The sequence below is a fragment of the Symphalangus syndactylus genome, chromosome 9, assembly GCF_028878055.3.
Source record: "Symphalangus syndactylus isolate Jambi chromosome 9, NHGRI_mSymSyn1-v2.1_pri, whole genome shotgun sequence".
NCBI lineage: Eukaryota > Metazoa > Chordata > Mammalia > Primates > Hylobatidae > Symphalangus > Symphalangus syndactylus.
In genome coordinates this window covers 114,215,166-114,238,569 of record NC_072431.2, presented here as the reverse complement: position 1 = coordinate 114,238,569, position 23,404 = coordinate 114,215,166, and positions in this window count along the sequence as shown.

Sequence of the window (23,404 nt, the reverse complement as noted above, 5' to 3'; positions counted from 1 at the left end):
GTTGGACTTGAGGCTGGAAAAAGTTAAGCCTTTGGGGAACTATTGGCAGGGTGTGATTGTATTTTACAATGTGAGAATGACATGAGATTTGAGGGCACAGAGGCAGAATAATATGGTGTGAATGTTTGTCCCCTCTAAATCTTATGTTAAAATGCAATCCCCAATGTTGGAGGTGGGACCTGGTGTGAGGTGTTTGTGGCATAGAGACAGATCCCTCATAAATGTCTTGGTGGTGTCCTCAAGAAGGTGAGTGCATTCTCATGAGATCTGGTTATTGAAATGAGTGTGGCACCTCCTCCTTTTTTGCTGCTCCTGATCTCACCATGTAATGTGTTGGCTCTCCTTTGCCTTCTACCATGATTATCAGCTTCCTGAACCAAAAGCAGATACTGGCATAACATTTCACATATACCCTACGGAAATGTAAGCCAAATAACCAAGCCTCAGGCATTTCTTTTAGTAATGCAAAAACTGATTAATACACTACATGATGATGAGCTTCCTCCTGGTTTACTTTTTTTTTTCTTTTGCCTCAAATACCTATAAATGGGGCTGAAGAAGCCAGCAAGCTGGAAACATCAATGAGAGAGACATTAAAACAAAACAAAACAAAACAGGAACTTGGCAAGAAGGCTGAGTAGAGGTAGCCAGGTGAAAGAGCTGGAACTAATGAACTAAGATGACTGGCACATTATTAACAGATCTTTAGAGGGAAGGCACTGAGTGTGGACAGAGGGAAGACACACAAGCTGGGATGAAGGGGGAGAAAGCTGGGAACCCTGTATGGGGCTACTTCATACTGGGACTCATTCCTGGCCCACAGTAATTCTAGGAAAAAGGATGAGTTGAACTAACAAAAAGCAATTCTCTCCACAGGCTTCTGGAATCCCAGGCAGAATGAGATCCCTCAACCACACGGATACTTGAGTTAGCAAGGAAATCTGCTTAAAGAAATGGTAGAGGCAGCATGCCAGCCAGTGTAAAGTCCAGAGGGTTTGGTGTGAGAGTGTCATAGAGGAGCATGGCCAGGAACACCTGTCCGCCCAGGCTTGACTTGCTCTCATAAGAGACTTTAGTCCTAGGGGAACTATTGGAGCTGAGCTCAGCAGGGTGGTCTTGTCCATCAGACGGGGCCGGTCTGACCTGAGCATCCCTTGGTCTCCTGTCTTTCCCTGGGGCCCCAGCCTCTGCCGTGCCGGCTTGCAATGTAGCGTTAGGAGTACTGAGGGTCTGAATCGTAGCTTCTGCACTGGTGGACCACATATGACCAATAGAGAACTGCAGTAGGTTGGCCCTGATGACCACACACCAGTCTGCCCACTCCCTCCCCTAACTGTAGCTTCCCATGGGCCCATGGTCACCACCTACATTGCTTTACTGGCATGTGTGTCCACGGGAGGATTTTGCCTTCCTTGCCTCACCAATGCAGGCCCCCTGCCCTGCCACTGCTTCAGATGCAAGTGTACTCTACGCCCCCACCCTTCCCCATCTACCTGCCATTGCAGTGGGAGCCTTTGTGAGCACGCAGAGTACAGAACTTACCAGTCAAGCCACTGCCAGCTCCTTGCCCATGCACCAACACTGTTGCTGGAGTGAAACTAGGCATGGAGAACAGCAGACCCTCCCCTGCCCTGAGTGGCCACTTCTGCTTGCATAAATGTACACAGAGGAAGCATATGGTCCTCTGCCCACCAGCACTCTGCCCCCATGCTAACACTACTACTAGGGCAACCACGTGCACAGATATGAGCAGGGACCACCCATCCCCCCAGCTATGCTGCCTCTGCAGCTGCTGTGAACACCTGCATGGAGGCCAGCCCCCTGGCACCAGCTAGCAGCTGATGAGCATGCACCCCACTGTGCTGTCACTGCCACTTCTGCTAGCATGTGAAAACAAGGATAGATCCCATGAAATGCTCTGGATAATACCACTCATCAGAGTGCTGTGACCAGCATTCTAGGAACAGCTCAGGCCCCAACCCAGCACAGTTGGTTCCTAACCTCTAGGAGGCAGAGAACAAAGCCAGGGTCCGATATCAGTCCCCCAGATTTAGAGAATGTAGTCCAGGAATTGTGAGCTGAGCCATGTCCCCCTAAAATCCTCCAGAAATCCTCAGTCGGTTGACTGAACCCACCTTATACTATAATCAATGCTCAAGGTCATCAAATAGGATTAAAAAATAAATCCCATCTAAAGGACAGCAACTTAAAAGATTGAAGAATCATCAGCCAACAAATGTGATAAAGAACCAGCACAAGAACCTTGACAACTCAAAAAGCCAGAGTGCCACCTTTCCTCTAAATGACTGCACTAGTGCTCCAGCAAGTGTTTTGAACCAGGCTGAGATGGCTGAAATGACAGAAATAGAATTCAAAATATGGACAGAAACAAAGATCATAGAGACGCTGGAGTACATTGAAACCCAATCCAAGGAAGCTAAGAATCACAATAAAATGATAGAAGAGTTGACAGACAAAATAGCCAGTATAGAAAAGAATATAACCAACCAGATAGAGCTGACACTAAAATTTCGTAATGCAATTAGAACTTTTAATAGCAGAATAAACCAAGCTGAGGAAAGAATCTCAGAGCTTGAAGACTGGCTTTCAGAAATAAGAGAGCCAGACAAAAATAGAGAAAAAAGAAGGAAAAGGAATGAGGAAAACCTCTGAGAAACATGGGACAATGTAAAGAGACCAAATCTATGACATATCGGTGTCCCTGAAAAAGATGAGGAGAATGGAAGTAATGTGGAAAGCATATTTCAGCATATCGCCCATGCGAACTTCCCTAACCAAGCTTAAAAGGCCAATATTCAAATTCAGAAAATTCAGAGAACCCCAGAGAGATATTTCACAAGAAAATCATCCCCAAGAAACATAATAATCAGTTTATCCAAGTTTGAAATGAAAGAAAAAATGCTAGACACAGCTAGAGGGAAAGATTCAGTCACCTACAAAGGGAAGTCCATCAGACCAACAGACCTCTCATAAGAAACCCTACAAGCCAACGGAGATTGAAGGCATATATTCAACATTCTTAAAGAAAAGAAATCCCAATCAAGAATTTCATATTCTGTCAAACTATGATTTATAAGCAAAGGAGAAATAGGATCCTTTTTAGACAAGCAAATGCTGAGGTAATTTCTTACCACCAGACCTTCCTTACAAGAGCCCCTGAAAGAAGTAGTAAATATGGGAAGGAAAGACTGTTACCAGCAACTACAAAAACACACAGAAGTACACAGATCAGTGACACTTTAAAGCAACCACATAAACAAGTCTGCATAATAACCAGTTAACATAATGGTGACAGGATCAAATGCACAAATATCAATGATAACCTTGAATATAAAAAGGCTAAATGCCCCAATTAAAAAGCACAGAGTGGCAAACTGAAGAAAGAACTGAGACCCAACAGTATGCTCTCTTCAAGAGGCCCACGTCACATGCAATGACAACCATAGGCTCAAAATAAAGGGATGAAGAAAAATCTAACAAACAAATAGAAAACAGAAAAAGGCAGGGGTTACAATCCCAATTTCAGACAAAAAAGACTTTAAACCAAACAAGGTCAGAAAGGACAAAGAAGGGCATTACATAATGGTAAAGGTTTCAATTCAACAAGACCTTATTTTCCTAAAATATATATATACATCCAACACAGGAGCACCCAGATTCATAAAACAAGTTCTTAGGATCTTTCAAAGGGACTTAGATTCCCATACAACAATTGTGGGAGACTCAAACCTTATTGACAATATTAGACAGACTGTCAAGGCAGAAAATTAACAAATATATTCAGGAACTGAACTCAGCACTGGATTAAATGAACCTGATGGACATCTACAGAACTGTCCACCTCAAAATCAGAATATACGTTGTTCTCATCACCACATGGCACATACTCTAAAATTGACCACAGAATTGGACATAAAACAATCTACAGCAAACGAAAAGAGCTAATATCATAACAAGCACTCTCTAATACTATAGCACAATACAATTAGATATCAAGACTAAGAAAATCACAGAAAACCATACAATTAAATGAAAATTAAATAATGTATTTCTGAATGACTTTGGGGTAAATAACGAAAGCAGAGCAGAAATTAAGAAGTTTTTTGAAACTAGTGAGAACAAAGATACAACATACCAGAGTCTCTGGGACACAGGGAAGGCAGTGTTAAGAGGAAAATGTATAGCACTAAATATCCACATCAAACATTAGAAAGATCTCAATTTAACTATCCAATATCATAACTAAAAGAACTAGAGAACCAAGAGCAAACCAATCCCAAAGCTAGCAGAAGACAAGAAGTAATCAAAATCAGAGCTGAACTGAAGGAGGTTGAGACATGAAAAAACATTCAAAAGATCCACAAAATCAGGAGTTGTTGGTTTTTTCTTTTGATAAAACTAATAAAGAGGCTGCTAGCTAGACTAATAAAGAGGAGAAGAGAAGATCCAGATAAACACAATTAGAAATGACAAAAGATGTATTGCCACTGGCCCCACAGAATTACAGATAACCATCAGAGAATATTATGAACATCACTATGCTCACTAAACACTAGAAAATCTAGATGAAATGGATATTATGAACATCACTATGCTCACTAGAAACTAGAAACTAGAATATTGTGAACATCACTATGCTCACTAGAAACTAGAAAATCTAGAAGAAATGGATACATACACCCCAGCCGGGAGCTGGTTTTTTGAAAAAAATTAATAAAAAGGATAGATTGATAGCTAGGCTAAAAATGAAGAAAGAAGATCCAAATAAGAATAACCAGATATGTAGAGGGGGATATTATCACTGATCCTACAGGAATACAAATAATTATCAGAAACCATTATGAATACCTGTATATACACAAACTATAAACTCTAGAAGAAATAGATAAATTTCTGGACACATACACCGTCCCAAAACTGAACCTGGAAGAAACTGAATCCTTCAACAGACAGTAATGAGCTCTAAAATGGAAGCAGTAATAAATAGCCTACTAATCAAAAAAAAAAAAAAACCCTGACCGAAGGATTCAAAGCTGAATTCTACCAGATGTATAAAGAAGAGATGATACCATTCCTACTGAAACCATTTCAAAAAATTGAGGAGGGGGACTCCTCCCTAACTTATTTTATGAGTCCAGCATCATCCTGATACCAAAGTCTGGCAGAGACACAACAACAATAAAAGAAAATTTCAGGCCAATATCCTTATTGAAGATTGATGCAAAAATCCTCATAAAAACATCTGGCAAACCAAATCCAGCAGCATATCAAAAGGTTTATCCACCATGATCAAGTAAGCTTTATCCCTGGGATGCATGTTAGTTCAACATACACAAATCAATAAATGTGACCCATCGCATAAACAGACCTGAGGTCAAAAACCACATGATTATCTCAATAGATGCAGAAAAGGCTTTCAATAAAATTTAAAACAACTCTTAATGTTGAAAACCCTCAATAATGTAGGCATTGAAGGAACATACCTCAAAATAATAAGAGCCATATATGACAAACCCATAGCCAACATCATACTGAATGGGAAAAACTGGAAGCATTTCCCCTTGAAAATTGGCACAAGACAAGAATGCCGTCTCTCATCCTATTCACCACAGTATTAGAAATACTGGCCAGGGCAACCAGGCAAGAAAAAAAAAAGTCATTCAAATAGGAAGAGAGGAAGTTAAACGATCCCTGTTTGCAGATGACATAATTCTGTATCTAGAAAACCCCATAGTCTCTATCCAGAAGCTCCTTTAGATAATAAATTCAGCAAAGTCTCACAACACCAAAGCAACATAAAAAAAAATCACTAGCATTCCTGTACACACAACAATAGTCAAGCCAAAAGCCAAATCAGGAACTCAATCCTAATCACAATTACCACAAAATGAATGCAATACCTAAGAATACAACTAACCAGGGAGGTAAAAGAGCTCTACAAAGAGAACTACAACAGTCCCATTCCAAGTGGGAGAAATTGGCCAAAACAAGGAAGCTGTAGGCCCCATGGAAGTCCAAAGCCAACAGGGCAGCCATCAAATCTTAAAACTCCAAAATAATCTCCTTTGACTCTATGTCTTACATCCAGGGCATCCCTGTGCAAGAGGTGGGCTCCCAAGGCCTTGGGCAGCTCTGCCCCTGTGGATCTGCAGGATACAGACCCTGCAGCTACTTTCATGGTCTGGCATTGAGTGCCTGCAGCATTTCCAGGTGCATGGTGCAAACTGTCAATGGATCTACCATTCTAGGGTCTGTAGAACAGTTGCCATTTTCTCACAGTTCCATTAGGCAGTACCCTAGTGGGGACTCTGTGTCGGGGGTCCAACCCTACATTTCCCCTCTTCATTGCCTGAGTAGAATTTCTCCATGAGGGCTCTGCCTCTGTGGCAGATTTCTGTCTGGACATGCATGCATTTCCATACATCCTCTGAAATCTAGATGGAGGCTCCCAAAGCTCAACTTTTGTCTACTGCAGACCTGCAGTCCCAACACCACATGGAAGGCACCAAAGCTTGGGGCTTGCAACCTCTGAAACAATGGCCCAAACCATTCCTTGGACCCTTTTAGCCACAGCTGGAGCTGGAGTGGCTGGGACACAGAGCACCAAGTCCCAAGGCTGCACTGAGCTGCAGGGTCCCCAGCGTGTCCCAAGAAACCATTTTTTCTCTCCTACGCCTTCGGGCCTGTGATGGGAAGGGCTGCCTCAAAAATCTCTATGTGCCCTGGAGACATTTTCCCCTTTGTCTTGGCTATTAAATTTCAACTCCTTATTACTTATGCATATTTCTGCAGCCAGCTTGAATTTCTCTACCCCAATTTTTTTTTTCTTTTTCTACGTCATGGTCAGGCTGCAAATTTTCCAAACTTTTATGCTCTATTTTGATTTTAAATAAAAGTTCCAGTTTCAGATAATCTCTTTGTCCATGCATGCAACTGAATGCTTCCAGAATCAGCCAGGTTACCTCTCGAAAGCTTTGTTTCTTAGTAATGTCTTCCACAAGATACCCTAGACCATCTCTCTCAAGTTCGAAATTCCACAGATCTCTAGGGCAGAAGCAAAATGCCACCTGTCTCTTTGTTAACACTTAGTGTGAGTGACCTATACTCCAGTTCCTATAAGTTCCTCATCTCCATCTGAGACACACCTCAGCCTGGATTTCATTGTCCATATCACTATCAGTATTTGGGTCAAAACCATTCAACTCTAGGAAGTTCCAAATTTTCCCACACCTTCATGTTTTTTTCTGATACCTCCAAACTGTTTCAACCTCTGCCTGTTACCCAGTTCCAAATTTGCTTCCACACTGTTAGGTATCTTTATATCAGTACCCCACTCTCAGTACCAATTCTCTATATTAGCCCATTCTCACACTACTATAAAGACATTAACTAAGACTGTATAATTTGTTAACAAAAGAGGTTTAATTGACTCACAGTTCTGCATGGCTGGGGGAGGCCTCAGGAAATTTACAATCGTGGCAGAAGCTGAAGGACAAGAAAAGCATGTCTTACAGGGCAACAGGAGAGAGATAGAGATCAGGAAAACTGCCACTTTTTAACTATCAGATCTCATGATAACTCACTCAGTATCATGAGAACAGCATGGTGAAAACTGCCCCCATGATCCAATCACTTCTCATCAAGTCCCTCCCTTGACACATAGGGATTGCAACTGGAGTTGGAATTTGAGAGGGAACACAGAGCGAAATTATATCAAACCCTCATTACCTAGTCTAAGCTAATTACCTCAAAAAGGCTCTATCTCTAAATATCAAACCACTGGGGTTATGGCTTCAAATAATAAATTTTAGAAAGATGTAAGCATTCAGTCCATAATAAACTGGTTTTCTCCATCCAAACATTACATACACAAAAAGACCCATACCCACACCCACACCATTGAGAACCAAGAAGGGATACTGGACTTTAATTTGTACAAAGTCCAGTAAAATACTTTGAACAATTTCCCCCTCAGGCCCACCCCACTAACAACTGTTCTCATGTCAGAGAAAACCTAAAAGGAAACTGAAACTTTCAACCTCACTGGGTAGCAATTAGGCCCCCAGACCTGCAGTGTCAATGAGGCTACATGGTGAGACTTGACGTCTATTCAGTACTGCCACCCCTTAGTAATGAGGTACCCCTTCTGTACCTTATGAGGGAGGTACTTGAGAAGATCCTAAGGAGAGTCAGACTTTTGACCACCACCCAGTGATAATGAAGACATCATTTTTTTTTTCCACTCCAAACTTTCTTCTACTGTCAGTGAAGGTCAAATGTAGACACTAATGGGATATTCCTACTCTCACCAGAAAGGAAGGTACTAGTAGTGGCCTAGTGGAGGAGAACTAGAATTAATATCCTCACTCAAGGGTGACAAGGCATCCTCATCTCAGATGTCAATAGTGGCCAAGCAGGGAACCTATACGTCTATACCAGCACTTTCTCTTGCTGGAGCAGTGTCAGAGGAAGCTAGGTAAAACAGAAGGCTTAAAGAATCTCATAGTATAGTGCTCAGAATAACAAGTTTTATTTTAAGAAAGAAAGACATCTAACTAAATAAAAAATAAAAATATAATATTTAATAGATTCTGACACTAACATAACAGAGGTATTAGAATTTTTCTGAAAAGGATTTTAACTTAGTCATTATAAAAATATTTTGAGGAACAATCATTAATGCACTTGAAGAAATGAAAAAAAAAAGCATTAACAAATAGAGAACTGTATTAGTCTGTTCACACACCGCTCTAAACAACTACCCGAGACTGGATAATTTATAAATGAAAGAGATTTAATTGACTCACTGTTCTGCATGGCTGGGGAGGCCTCAGGAAACGTACAATCATGTTGGAAGAGGAAGGAAGCACGTCCTTCTTCACAGGCAGGAGAAGGGAGAAGTGCAGAGTGAAGGGGGCAGAGCCGCTTATAAAATCATCAGATCTTGTGAGAACTCACTCACCATCATGAGAACAGCATAGGGGAACCGCCCCCATGATCCAATCACCTCCCATGAGGTCCCTCCCCCAACACATGGGGATTGCAATTCAGATTACAGTTCAAGATGAGATTTGGGTGGGGACACAGAAAAAGACCCCATCAAAAACCTTAGCAAAAATATAAAATATATAAAGGAGAACCAGATGGAAAATTTAGAACCAAAAATTATATTAGCCAACTTAAAAAAAAATCGATGGATACACTCAACATCTGAATGCAGAGATCAGAAAGAAGAACCTATAAACTTGAATATAGAGCAATAAAAACTTGCCAATATGAGTAAGACTGAAAAATTAGATTGGAAAAAGGAACAGAGTCTCAGGGACCTGTGGAACTATTAAAAATAAATCTACATCCATATCATTGGAGTTCCACAAGGAGAAGAGAAAAAGTGAAAGATAGAGAATATTAGATTTGGCCAATTTGTCCCCCACATAAACCTACAGTTGAGCAAACACCAAACAGACTGAACTCAAAGAATTTCCCACCAAGATACATCATAAATTTCTCAAAAATAAAGACAAAAATAACAAACATCTTAAAAGAAATGAGAAAGAAACAAAATATTATCTATAGAAAGAAAAATAATTCTAAAGGCAGCAAATATTTTATTAGCAACTACAAGATAATGGCAGAAGATAATGGCACAATATTTTTCAAGTGTTGAAAGAAAATAACTGTTAGCTCAGAATCCTATATCCTTCTGAAGGATATATCCACTGAAAATACACTTCAGTAATAAAGGAACATCATGACAATCTCAGATAAAGGAGGACCAAGATAACTTGTTGCCAAAATACCTAAAAAATGGCTAGAAAAATTTTTCTAAACTGAAAAGATAAACTAAAAGAAGGATTCAGGGAACATCAGGAAGGACCAAAGATAAGAAAAGAGAAAAATATGATAAATATAATACCTTTTTCTCTAATGTTTCTAATGCTCTGCTTCATAATTAAAGCAACAAATATCACACTGTTTAAGGTGGTTCTTTATATGAAGGAAATATTTAAGATGATTATGTTATAATAGAAGGAGGATAGAAGGAAGAAAATGGAAGTAAGTTTTCCACACTTTACTCAAAATAGCAAAACAATAACAGCAGTAGACTGTGATAAGTTATGTAGATGTAATATAATAGTTACAGCAACCATCAAATATACTCAAATACACAATAGAATGCTGTTTAGCCTTAAGAAAAGAAAAAAAAAAAGTCCTGTCATTGGCAGCAACATGGTTGTAATTGGAGGACATTATATAAAGTGAAAAAAGCCAGGCATGAAAAGGCAAATACCACATGATCTCACTTTGATGTGAAATCCAAAAAAACTCAACTAATAAAAACAGACTAGAATAGTGGTTGCCAGGGGCTGATGGGAGGAGATGAACTGGGAAGATATTGGTCAAAGAACACGAAATTTCAGTTACACAAAAAGAATAAGCTCAAGAGATCTCTTATACAACATGGCAACTATAGTTAATAATGATGTATAGTATACTTGAAAATTACCAAGAGAGTAGATTTTAAATATTCTCACCACAAAAAATAAGTATATGAGGTAATGTGTATATTAATTAGTATATAAATTGAACCATTCCACAATGTATACATATTTCAAAACATCATATTATACGTAATAAATATATACATTTTTACTTGTCAATTAAAAATTTAAGAAGAAAATTATAAAAAAACTATAGGTAAATGCAAATGTAATTATAAAATATATTTAAGAAGCCCACAGGAAGGCAGGAAAAGAAAACACAGAAACAAAAAGGAAAAAGAGCAAAACAGAAAGCAAAAGTTAAAATTGTAGGCTTAAGATCTAACATAGCAATAATTAATGTACATGGAGGTTGTCTAATCCCATCCATTAAAAGACAGGGATTGAGATATTAGTTTTAAAAATAGTACCCAATTGTATGCTATTTACTAGAAACTCACAGCAAATAAAACCATATAGGCATATTGAGAGTTAAAGGATGGAAAAAGATATATCGCACAATCATTAATCCAAAGAAAAGAGAAGTGCCTGTATTAATATTAGATAAAATAGACTTCAGAGCAAATAAAATTACTGGATACACAGAAAAACAGTATGTATTGATAAAATGATCAATCCCCTAAGAAGTCATTGCAATCCTAAATGTTTAAACACCAGACAAAAGAGCTGCATATTATGTGGAAGCAGACACTGATGATAATGAAAAGAGAATTAGGCAAATGTACTATTAAAGTTGAAGAATTCAGCATCCCTCTCTCAACAACAGATAGAACTAGACAGAAATCAACAAGAATGTAGAACTCAACAATACTATATCCACTGATATATCCACTGAAAATATGCTTCAGTAATAAAGGAACATCATGACAATCTCAGATGAAGGTATCATCTTGAAACCAAATATCTTGTTATTATCTTGAAACCAAAACTAGAAATAAATGAAACAACAAAAGAAAATAATATTCATTTTTATGAAAAGAAAATATTATTCATTAATATAACACAGCACCCAACAACAGAATAGTCTCTAAGTGCACATGTAACATATACCAAGATAGAAGGATGAAATCCTGAGCATAAAATTCACCTCAACAAATCCCCCAAAAAACCTGAAATCATACAAAGTTTGCTCTCTGCTTTTAACCTAAAAAGCAGTAACAAAAAGATAACAGAAAAATTTTCAAATAATTAGAAACTCATAACACATTTCTAAATAATTCATGGATCAAAAAGACAATCTGAAGAGAAACAAAAAATGCATGGCACTAAATAAAAATGAAATCATAGCATATCAAAATTTGTGAGATAGTGTTAAGGCAGTTTTGAGAGAGAAGTTTAAACCACTAAATGCTTACATTAGAAAAAAAAGGAAAAGTCCAAATCCATAATGTAAGTTTTCTCTTCAAAAATCTAGAAAAAGAAGAGTAAAATAAACACAAGTCTACTTGAATGGAATAATAAAGATAAGAGAAGAAACATGTGAAGATGAAAATAGGTATTAGAGAAAAAACAATGAAATAAAAAGCTAGCTCTTTGAAAACATCCATAAAATTGACAAATCTCTACTAAGACTGAAAAAGAATAAAAGAGAGAATATACAACATTTTGGTATCAGGAAGAAAATAGCGGCTATCACTACAGACCTTGCAGGTATCTAAAGAATAAAAATGGAATACTGTGAAGAATTCTGCACATATTAATTTGAAAAGTTAGATGAAAAGAACCAACTTCAGGAAGAACACACTCCACAACGCATCCAGTGTGAATTAGACCATTTAAATAGCTATATAACTATTAATTAAATTTGAATTCATAATATAAAACTTCCTAAATGAAGCTCTATAAGCACAGATGGCTTTACTGGAGAATTATAACAAAGGTTTGAAGAACCTTTGTTCTAAAGAACTGTTAATACCAATTCTGTATTAGGGATCTCTAGAGGGACAGAATAATAGGATATAGGGATATATGAAAGCGAGTTTATTAAGGAGAATTGACTCACACAATCGCAAAGTAAAGTCCCACGATAGGCCGTTTGCAAGGAAGCCAGTGGTAGACCAGCCAGAGTCCCAAAACCTCAAAAGTAGGGAGGCCAACTGAAGCCTTCAGTCTGTGGCCAAAGGCCCTGGAGCCCCTGGCAAACCATTGGTGTAAGTTCAAGAGTCCAAAAGCTGAATAATTTGGAGTCTGATGTTCGAGGGCAGGAAGCATCCAGTGTGGGAGAAAGATGAAGGCCGGAAGACTCAGCAAGTCTGCTCTTGCATCTTCTCCTGCCTGCTTTATTCTAGCCATGCTGGCAACTAATTAGATGGTGCCCACCCATATTGAGGTGGGTCTGCCTCTCCCAGTCCACGGACTCAAATGTTAACTTTAATCTCCTTTGGCAACACCCTCACAGACACACATAGGAACAACATTTTGCATCCTTCAATCCAATCAAGTTGATACTCAATATTAACCATTGAAAAATCTTTATTATCTCTTCCAGAAAATAGAAGAGGAGGGAGAATTTCCCATTTTATTTTATGAAGCTGGTATTATCTTGAAACCAAAACTAGAAATAAATGAATCAACAAAAGAAAACTACAAAGCAACATCCTTTATAAATATACATGCAAATTTTTTTAAAAATACCATGAAAGAGAATTCAGTAGCACATAAAAAGAAGTATATACCATGACAAAATTGAGTGTATTCCAAAAACTGGGGCTGGTTCAATTTTTGAAAATTAATCAGTATTGTTTACCATATTGAGTAACTAAAGAAGAAAAATCATATGATTATATAAATCAATGCAGAAAAGTGTTAAAAAATGAACACCTATTTATGTTAGATACTCTCAGAAAAGTGGAAGTAAAGGAGAACTTCCTCAGCTTTATAAAGTATATGTACAATACATCTCAATTAACGTGATTGTTAATGGTGAATGACCATTTAAAAGCAGGATCAATGCAAGTTTGCCTGTTCTCAGCACTCTTATTCAACACAGTGCTGGAAATTCTAGCAAGTACAATAAGAAAAGTACCTGAATAAAGGCATACAGATCAGAGTGTAAAAAATTAAACTGTTCTTATTTGCAGAAGACATAATATTCTCTGTAGAAAACTACATGGAATCTAAAAATAAATCTCCTAAAATGAATAGATAAGTAAAACAATGTCACAGAATAAAATATAAACATACAGAAATAAATTGTATTTCTACAAACTAGCAAGAAACACATAGACACAGAAATTAAATGCAATAGCATTTATAATTGCTCAAAAATGTGAAATAATTAGGTGTAAGTCTAATAAAGTTTCTATGGTCTTACATGCTGATATCCATAATCTGGTGATAAATCAAAGAAGATTGAAATAAATGGAGAGACATACTGTTCTTGTGGATTGGAAGACTCAAAGATGTCAATTCTCCCCAAATTGACATAAAATTTAATACAATTTTTACCAAAATACAGCAAAAATTTTATATTAATACAAGAGTTTTCTAAATTTTGTATGGAAACACAAAAGAACTATATTAGCTAAAACATTTTTTATGAAAAGAAGAGAGTGAGAGGAATTAGTCTACCTGATTTCAAGACTTACAATTACAGTAATTAATACTCAGTAGTGTTGGAGGAGAGATAGACATGTATCAATGAAACAGAATAGGGCAACCTGAAATATTCCCATTCCTACAGAAATGTGCACAAGTAATGTCTGACAAAATTGCAAAATCAATTAAATGAATAGAAGAATGCCATTTAAGCAAATGGCAATCAGGCAATTAATTGGATATCCATAAGCCAAACACTGAACATCATCCTAAATCTCATACATTTTACAAAAATTAACCCAAAGTGGATCATTGACTTAAATGTGATATAAAAAACTATAAAATGGATAGAAGAAAATATAAAAAAAATCAGAATTTAGAACCAAACAGAATTCTTATACTTGACACCAAAAGTGTAACCTATGTAAGGAAATATTGGTAAATAGAAGTTCATCGAAATAAAAAACTTTGTTGCTTGAAATATCTTGTAATAGAATCAAAGACAAGCTGCAGACTCAGAGAAAATATTTGCAAATTACATATGCAAGAAAGGCATAGTATCCAGAACATAGAAATCAATCCCAAACTTCAAGAGTTTAAAAAGAGAGAGAGAGCCAACTTGAAAATGGGCAAAAGATATGAACAGTCATTTCACTGAAGTGGGATATACAGATGCCAAATAAGCACATGAAAAGACGATCAACATCACAATGCGATATAATTACATACCTATCATAATGGCAAAAAGAAATAATATTGAGAACACCAAATTATAGTGATGATGGGGGAATACTGGATCACTCATACATTGCTGGTGAGATTGTAAATGGTTCAGGCACTCTGAACAATAAACAATTTCTTAAAAAAAGAACTTGCAACTACTCTATGAATCAGCAATTATACTCTTGGCCATTTAATGCAGAAAAAAATGAAAATTTATATTCATACAAAAATCTGTATGTGAAAAGTTTATAGCACCTTTATTCATCATAGTCAGTGATTAGAAATAACCTGGATGTCCTCCTACAAATGAAGGAGTAAAAAATTCCTGGTACCTACTTACCATGGAGTAGTACTCAGAAATAAAAAGTAAACAAACTAATGATGCATACACACAACAAGAGAATCATACTGAATAAAAAATCCAATCCTGAAAGGTTATATACTGCATGATTCCATTTATATAATATTATTGAGATGACAAAAGTTATAAAATGAAGAAAAAATTAGCAGTTACCAAACATTAAGAGTGGAATGAAGGGGGAAGGACGGGAGTGTGACTATAGAAAGGCAACATAAGGGATCCTTATGGTGATGACAATGTTCTATAACTTGACTTTATCAATGTTAATATACTCATTGTGCTCTCATACAACAATTTTGCAAGATTTTGTAATTACAAGAAACTAAAGGGTACCATGGGATCTCTCTTCATTATTTTTTACAACTACATGTAAACCTACAATAATCTCAAAATGAAGATTAATTTTAAAAAACAGAATAAAATGAATTATATTATCCCTGGCCTTATAATTTCCATTCTCTGGATACCTTTCCCTTACCTTAATTTCTCCCTTCTTACCCTCTCCATCTTCTTTTCTCTCCTTTTTTTTTTTTTTTTTTTTTTTTGAGACAGAGTCTTGCTCTGTTGCCCAGGCAGGAGTGCAGTGGTGCAATCTCAGCTCACTGCAACCTCCATCTCCCGGGTTCAAGCAATTCTTCTGTCTCAGCCTCCTGAGTAGCTGGGATTACAGGCGTGCACCACCACGCCTGGCTAATTTTCTAATTTTTGTATTTTTAGTAGAGACAAGGTTTCACCATATTCGTTAGGTTGGTATCGAACTTGTGACCTCAGGTGATCCACCTGCCTTGGCTTCCCAAAATGCTGGGATTACAGGCGTGAGCCACCATTCTCAGATCTGTTTAATTTTCTTAGACACATCACATGTCAGACCACTTGTCCTACTCCACAAGTTTTCTCAGTCTCAACTGCTCAAATCTTCAACTACATGCTCTGACTCCACTGCAGCCACAGCCAATCAACTACATGAATGTTTTGAGCTCAGTCACTTTCCAAAGTCCCTGGTCCCTTTTTCTGCCACTTCTGGACTCTAGTGAAATGCTACAATGGACGAGGCAACTCTAAAATGCAGAGCAGTTTTCAAAGTTTGTGGGACAAACTTTTAAAAAGGGTGGAGGGGCAGGGGCAGAATGAATGAGATCCACGTAGATAAATTTCCTGTTACTCCTGGTAGACTGCTTAAGGAATGGTTCTGGCTGTGTCTCCTTGTGGCCCATTGTAAATCATTCACTTCTATGGTAATATAGCTTCTGGCTTTGCTTGCTGGTTTTCCATACCTTACCTTCCTACTTTTCTTCATTTTTGCTGCCCTGGGAGTGAACCTCTATAAAATATAATCAGCAGTTAAACCCTGATTCAGTATTTGTTTTTCAGGAAATACTTCTTATTAATTTTTATAGTTTCCACTCCCATACACGTAGTATTTTCTTTGAATTTCTAGACTAAGGCAGTCAAGAAATATTTCACCTCTGTTTAATTCTCTGGGTTTATTCTTGTTATTTTTTATGATAACAACCAACTAATTTGGAAACAGCATAGCATAGTGGTTTATAGAACTAATTTGAGAGTCAGAAATTTCTTGCTTTAACATTTACCACTTGTTTGCATTTGAGTAAACTATTCAAATTTTAGGAGCATGAGTAAATTGGTGATAATGATATCAATGTCACAGGATTTTTAGGAGGATGAAATAAATGATGTTTAGAAGCACATATGGACTACCTAATCTGTAATTAATATTACAGATGCTCTATTTTTTTCCATGTTCTTCTCAGCAATGCTTTTAACCATTTATAGTTTTGTGGCTTTGTCATCAGGGATCTTCTTGCTTCAGCATATATTTTTTTTAATATACGTGTTTGTTTTAGGATCGCTTCTCAAACTGCCACCTTGATAACGGACCACAAAACAGCAGTACTTGAATGCCTGGTAGCCAAGTCTTTATACTGCTAACCATGGAAACATAGTCCGGTTACTTCACCTCTTCCTGTTAGCTTTACTCTTCCTATATGTAAAATGAGTATAATGAGATATTATGAGAGTTAAACATAGCAGTGAGTCCAATAAATACTCACGGTGATCACAACTTCAAGTGACCTTTCCTTCCTTCCTTCCTTCCTTCCTTCCTTCCTTCCTTCCTCCCTCCCTCCCTCCTTCCTTCCCTCCCTCCCTCCTTTCCTTCCTTCCTTCCTTCCTTCCTTCCTTCCTTCCTTCCTTCCTTCCTTCCTTCCTTCTTAGTGTTCCATCTTGCCTTGAGGTGCTACATCTCTGTGGATAAAATTTTCATATATGATTTTATTTTAGTATTTCAGTAACTGATATTCCATGAATTTATGGCTTAGAAACACCTGTTTATGGTGTTTTTTTTTAATTTCACAGTGCTACAATTAAGCACTAGTATTTTTATATATTAATATATAGATAAAAGCAAAATACACCAGGGTATGGGGTTCTTGATTAATGCTTTTACGTATTTTCCCCAAAGTGGTTTTAAACATTCAGTGTCATAACTCTTCTTATTAGTGAATGTTTGATGTGCATATGAAAGGATATCATTGCCAATGATTTTAAAACATAAATTATATGGCATCTGTTGGTATGTGGTAAAAAAGGGGGAAAAAAGATGCATAACTACTGAATGTAGCTATTTAGGAATGCCCTTAGTGTAAAAATATGAGAAAGATGTAGAGCGAAAAAGAACTGAACGAAATTAATAAAAAATAAAAGGAAACTACTTAAGCATTGTACAACTCTTCTTCCTTCCAAGACTGAAATGTGATATTAACTGTAACTGCCAATCACTATAACTTTATTTAAGTACATTAGCCATGGAGAAGAGTAATAAATTTAATACTAACTTGTTTCTCATATTGAGTTACTTACTAATGTGAGTGGCAGTAGAATTACTGTGATCAAATGAACACATTTACGTGCACCTGTGTAATTTAAGTGAAATGTTAAATCACAAAAATGTAAACAACAGTGTGTGCTATTTGTCAGAAGCTTCCAGGGAAAATTGTCAACTAGGACTTTATAGCTGCTCTGAGAAATAAGTGCATGCATCTAGAGTCAGCAGCTGCCTTAAGTATTTCTGTGATAGGTCTTGCCTTTAATTTTTGTTAAGATACTAGGACCCAAACACCTGACTTCCAGGGTGCTGCTTCAGGTTATGTGTGTTGACAGAGACCTAATTTATTAATTAGCTTGTCCAGTTAAAATTCACCTTGTTTTTTATACTTTACATCTGCTCTCAACCTTTTATTCTATATTGAAAAATCAGAAAACTGGAAAGAAAGATTTATAGCATACATATTTAAACTGTATGTATAAATAGGATTTAACTTAATCTTCTAGACAAAATTGAACATTTTAAAAACTAAGATGAACATGGTAGTTAGGAGCAATTGTCAAATAAATTTTTCACCTACAACAGTGTCATCCAATAAAAATATAATATGAACCACATATGTAATTTAAAAATTTTTAGTAGCCATGTTTCAAAAAAGTGAAAAGAATAAGACAGGTATTTTAGACGTACAGCATATCTTAGTGTGAACTAGTATCATTTCAATGCTTAATACCACAAGTACTGAGTAATGACCATTGGAAAGCACAGATTTAGAATCCAGACATAATATAAGCTTAAGTGGTGTACAATTTTTAGAAAAGCTGTGGGATTTTTCTGTACAATTATAGACAACTGTAACACTAAGCAATAATTAGAAAGTGTTTGGAACAAAAATTATTCAAAATTTTAGTATTTCAGAGGCAGAGTTTGAATATGACATACTTGTAGATGGAAAGAAAGTTGTAATAGATTACTTGCTTTACATTTTAAACTTAATGATTTGTCAAGATGACATAAAGATGCAATCAGGCTGAGGTATGGAAAATAATTTATGTCACTGAATTTGCAACTCAATAATATTAGGGATAAAATTAGAACTGAATTAAATTAAGTTTTCTGGTTACTTTTCATATACCATACAAGCTAGAATGTAAAGATCGATGAAGGAAGAGAAGACTTTTTCTTGAACAGCTCATAATTAAGTGTGTGAAGAGTGTGATCTGTTTGAAAGGGATAACAAACAAAAACAAAATCCAACTAAGTCTAAAACAATTTAGTTTATAAATATTATTAGTTCTTAAAAGTAAGTAGGATTGCCGGGCGTGGTGGCTCACGCCTGTAATCCCAGCACTTTGGGAGGCTGAGGCTGGGGGATCACCTCAGGTCAGGAGTTCGAGACCAGCCTGATCAACATGGAGAAACCCCGTCTCTACTAAAAATACAAAATTAGCCGGGCGTGGTGGCCCGTGCCTGTAATCCCATCTACTCAGGAGGCTGAGGCAGAAGAATCGCTTGAACCCGGGAGGCAGAGGTTGCAGTGAGCCGAGATCACGCCATTGCACTCCAGCCTGGGCAACAAGAGTGAAACTCCGTCTCAAAAAAAAAAAAAGTCAGTAGGATGATTTATCATAGCAATAAATTTTAACAGAGGAAAAACTTTAATTTTTTTATTTTTAATCATTAAAAATTATTTTTCATATCTTGAGACAAAAAATGTAATTTGTAAACTTTTTAAAAATAAACAGTCTGATATCTAACAAAGGCATATCCAAACATGCTTCTACTGTATAGATTTTTTTAAATTCACAACTTTGTAAGATGGTTTGTTTTATAAATTATACTCTCTCCTCATTATATAAACAAAGAGGTTCAAAGACTTCTTACAGACATAGGATGTGGTCATAATATTTTGTGAACGGGATAGGATATGAAATTATTAATATACTTTCAAATTGGTAAATATTACATGGAAAATATACTCAAGGATATGTCAAATTGCTAATAGTTGTTTTTGGTCATTCCTTTCTATTTTTTTACTTTTTGACATTTTAAAAGAGTAATTTTAATTTAATAATAAAGCCAATGAGGCTTATCTCATCACACAAAGAAAACATAAATTGTTGCATTTGAATTCATAAAAAGTAAAAAATTTCTCTTAATCAAAAATATCCAAAGAGAAAAAGATAAAAGTCTGGGAGAACTATATGTGACAAATATAACAAGAAATTAATAGCCTTACTGTACAAAAAATTAAAACAAACAGATTAAAAATAAGATTATAAGAATAGTCAAAACAAAAGGAAAATAACACAAAAAAATCAACCTCACTAACAACCAAATGAATGAGAATTTTAACCATGAAATATCATTTTCAAACATTAATTTAGTAAATTTTTTTAAATAACAAATATATATTATTAGAAAACATTAAACAAAACACTCCATTTATTCACTGTTGGTGGAAATACAAGTTGGCATAAATTGTCTGGGATATAATTTGACAAGACTATCCATAACTCTACAGAAATCTTGCCTTTATCCTAAAGATGTACTAAAAAAATGTTGCACTAAAATTTAAGTATGAGGCATTTATTCCAATTTTATTGTTTCTATTTTAAATAAAATATTTAAATGTTGAAAAAATAATTACAACAGCAAAGTAAATAATGGTATGTTTACTAAAATGAACATTAGCCAGTTATTAAAAATAATGTTTTCAAGGAATGTAAAAAGTTTGTAATCTTAGTAAAAACAACAGAAAAAAATCTGTTTATTAACAATTAACATAGCAGCAAAAACTAACCACGCTTTAAAAGAAATAAGTAAAAAAAATCAAAATTATAAATTAGTGGTTACTGTATTACATGCCTTGCCAAGCATTCATGAAGTGAAACCTCTCCAATGTTTTAATTAATGTTTTAAGTCATCTAAAATTTAATCAAGTACTTTATAAATAACATTGAAGTTGACTAAGTTTTTAAAAGACTTTATGAGGGTTTATGAAAGCAGAAGGCTAAAGCCACCTACCAGGTGAGAAATATTCATCCATCTTGGTATGGTGAAAATGGCTAAAATAATGTATGGAAAACAATATTGTAGTGTATTGTGATGTGTTCTTTGTCAGTAAATAATGTTGAACGAGGTAGAAGCCTTGTTGCTGAAGATTTAAAGAAACCATCCTACAGCGAATTTTATGTAGGGTGAAAGGTTTGTAGTACAGCAGGATCAAAGTAAGGAAGTTTCTACACGCTTTGAATTATGCTAGATATTTTTTTCAATTATAACATAAATAAACTGCTCTTTATGAGCACTCAAAGAAAGATACTATTTCCCTAAGAAATAACTTAATGAAAACAATAGTAAAACTGTGCTGTAGCTGCTTTTAGGACTAAAAAATAAAAGAAAACCACTGTGATATGTTGCAGATTTAGCATTTCAATTGAATTCATTCACTGTATCATGCCCAGGAAAACTTTCATAGCAGAGATTTTAAGCCAGAAATATAAAGGGCTGCAAACTATCATTAGTTTTAATTCTTTGATCAAAATAAGCTACTTTAAATGTAGTCAACTCTTTAAATAAGTGTATTATAAAATTCAACATAATTATCAAAATTCAACATAATTATCAAAACAGATCAATGACATAATTATCAAAACAGATCTGTTCAAACAGCAGAGATCTTAAAAGAGTTGCTGATCTTAAGTATAAGGTATGTGTTCCTTTTCAAAAATCAAGTGTTTCAAATTTACTTTTCTCTGATGACAAGCACTGCCAGTAATATGCTAGCCACCTAACAGATAAAGGCAATATTTTAATAGTAAGCAAGGAGTAGTTGTTTTTGAAAGAATATCATATTATGGACTGTACATTTTGAAGACTAGCATTTTGAAATTTTTCTGCCATTTATGATTTGCTGCTCAAACTAACAGGCTAGCCTTATATAGTCATATCTGTACATTAGAAACAGGAAATATGATTTTTGAAATTTTAGTATCCTTTAAAATAAATAATTTTATGGAGTCATGAACTTGTTCATCACATATAAAAACATGACACCTTCAGATTTATTTAAAAGCACAACCAATTAATTAAAAAAAAAACTGTACAGTAGGCCTGAACAGTCGAATAACTGGACAATGGGTTTGAGTAGTGAGTGTCATGATTTAGAAATGCAGTCAGTGATGCAAGCCTTCCTTCTGGATCCATATTTCTTTGTAAAATACCAATTTTGGCTATGATAGCCATTCAAACAATGTAGTTAAATAAACAACTTAGAAGCAGATTGCTATATCACAAAATATTGAAGCAATAATTTCATTGCTATTTAATGGTACTGATATAATTTATAATATATTAAAAACAATTTTTAGAGACAAAAATTTTAAAATAGTATTTCATTGTTACATTTTAATTTCTGTTATTAAATGCTTTAGCATTTTTAATGTCAGTAAAATAGTATATCTTTAAAGTACATGTTAATAAATATACATATGCTGTGGTACATTTTTTGCAATTTATATTGTCTGACTGACCACTGCTCTATCATTAGCTTGGCAAAGGGCAATCTCTACCTGGCCCAAATGAGTTCACACAGTCTTGAGGCCAACAGCCTCGTAGGAATAAAGACTGTGCTTTTGCTGGTCACTTTTCTCTATCATAAGTTTTACCCTCATAAACTTTACAGAGAACAACAAGTTAATCTGTAAAAGTTATTTAGAATTTCAGTATGTGGCCAAACATTAATTTCATATGACCCCCACCAATATTTCATATGAGAAAAATTAGTATATAAAACATTTATATTTATATGGTTTTAGTTATGAAAATATATATATACAAGTTCATACAAAAATTAGGAGGCAATATACTAAATAGTTTATATACTAAATTATACTGTATACTACATAGTAGAATTAATGGTAACTCCTATTGTCACTTATGTAATTAGTCATGTTTTCAGTTTGTGAAAATAAGAAATAAAACTGGGTATTAGGAAGCATAATCAGCTCAATTGTTTCCAGTATTTATTTTCCTACAATACTATAGACCTGGTCTAAGTTCTTATTTATGTGAAAATAAATAAATATGCAGATTATCACTACAGGTTATATAGTGACAAAATATTCACATATTCACGAGGGAAGAGTATCTCCCAAGGAAAGAAATGTGAGTGCTCTTCATTCTCCTACATGTTCAGCAGTACTAATGACTCAGACCCTTCAGGAATGAATGTTTGAGTCATTCCACTGAGCAAAGAACCACAACCAGCTGAGGTGTGTGCTGAGTGTGAAGGAAATATGAAATAGATTGAAAGAAGATAGTTATTTACAAGGTGCAACCATGTGACCAGTTTCAGAAAAGAGGACTGTAATAGTCATGAGTATTTTTTCTTTGTTTTGACATGAATATGTT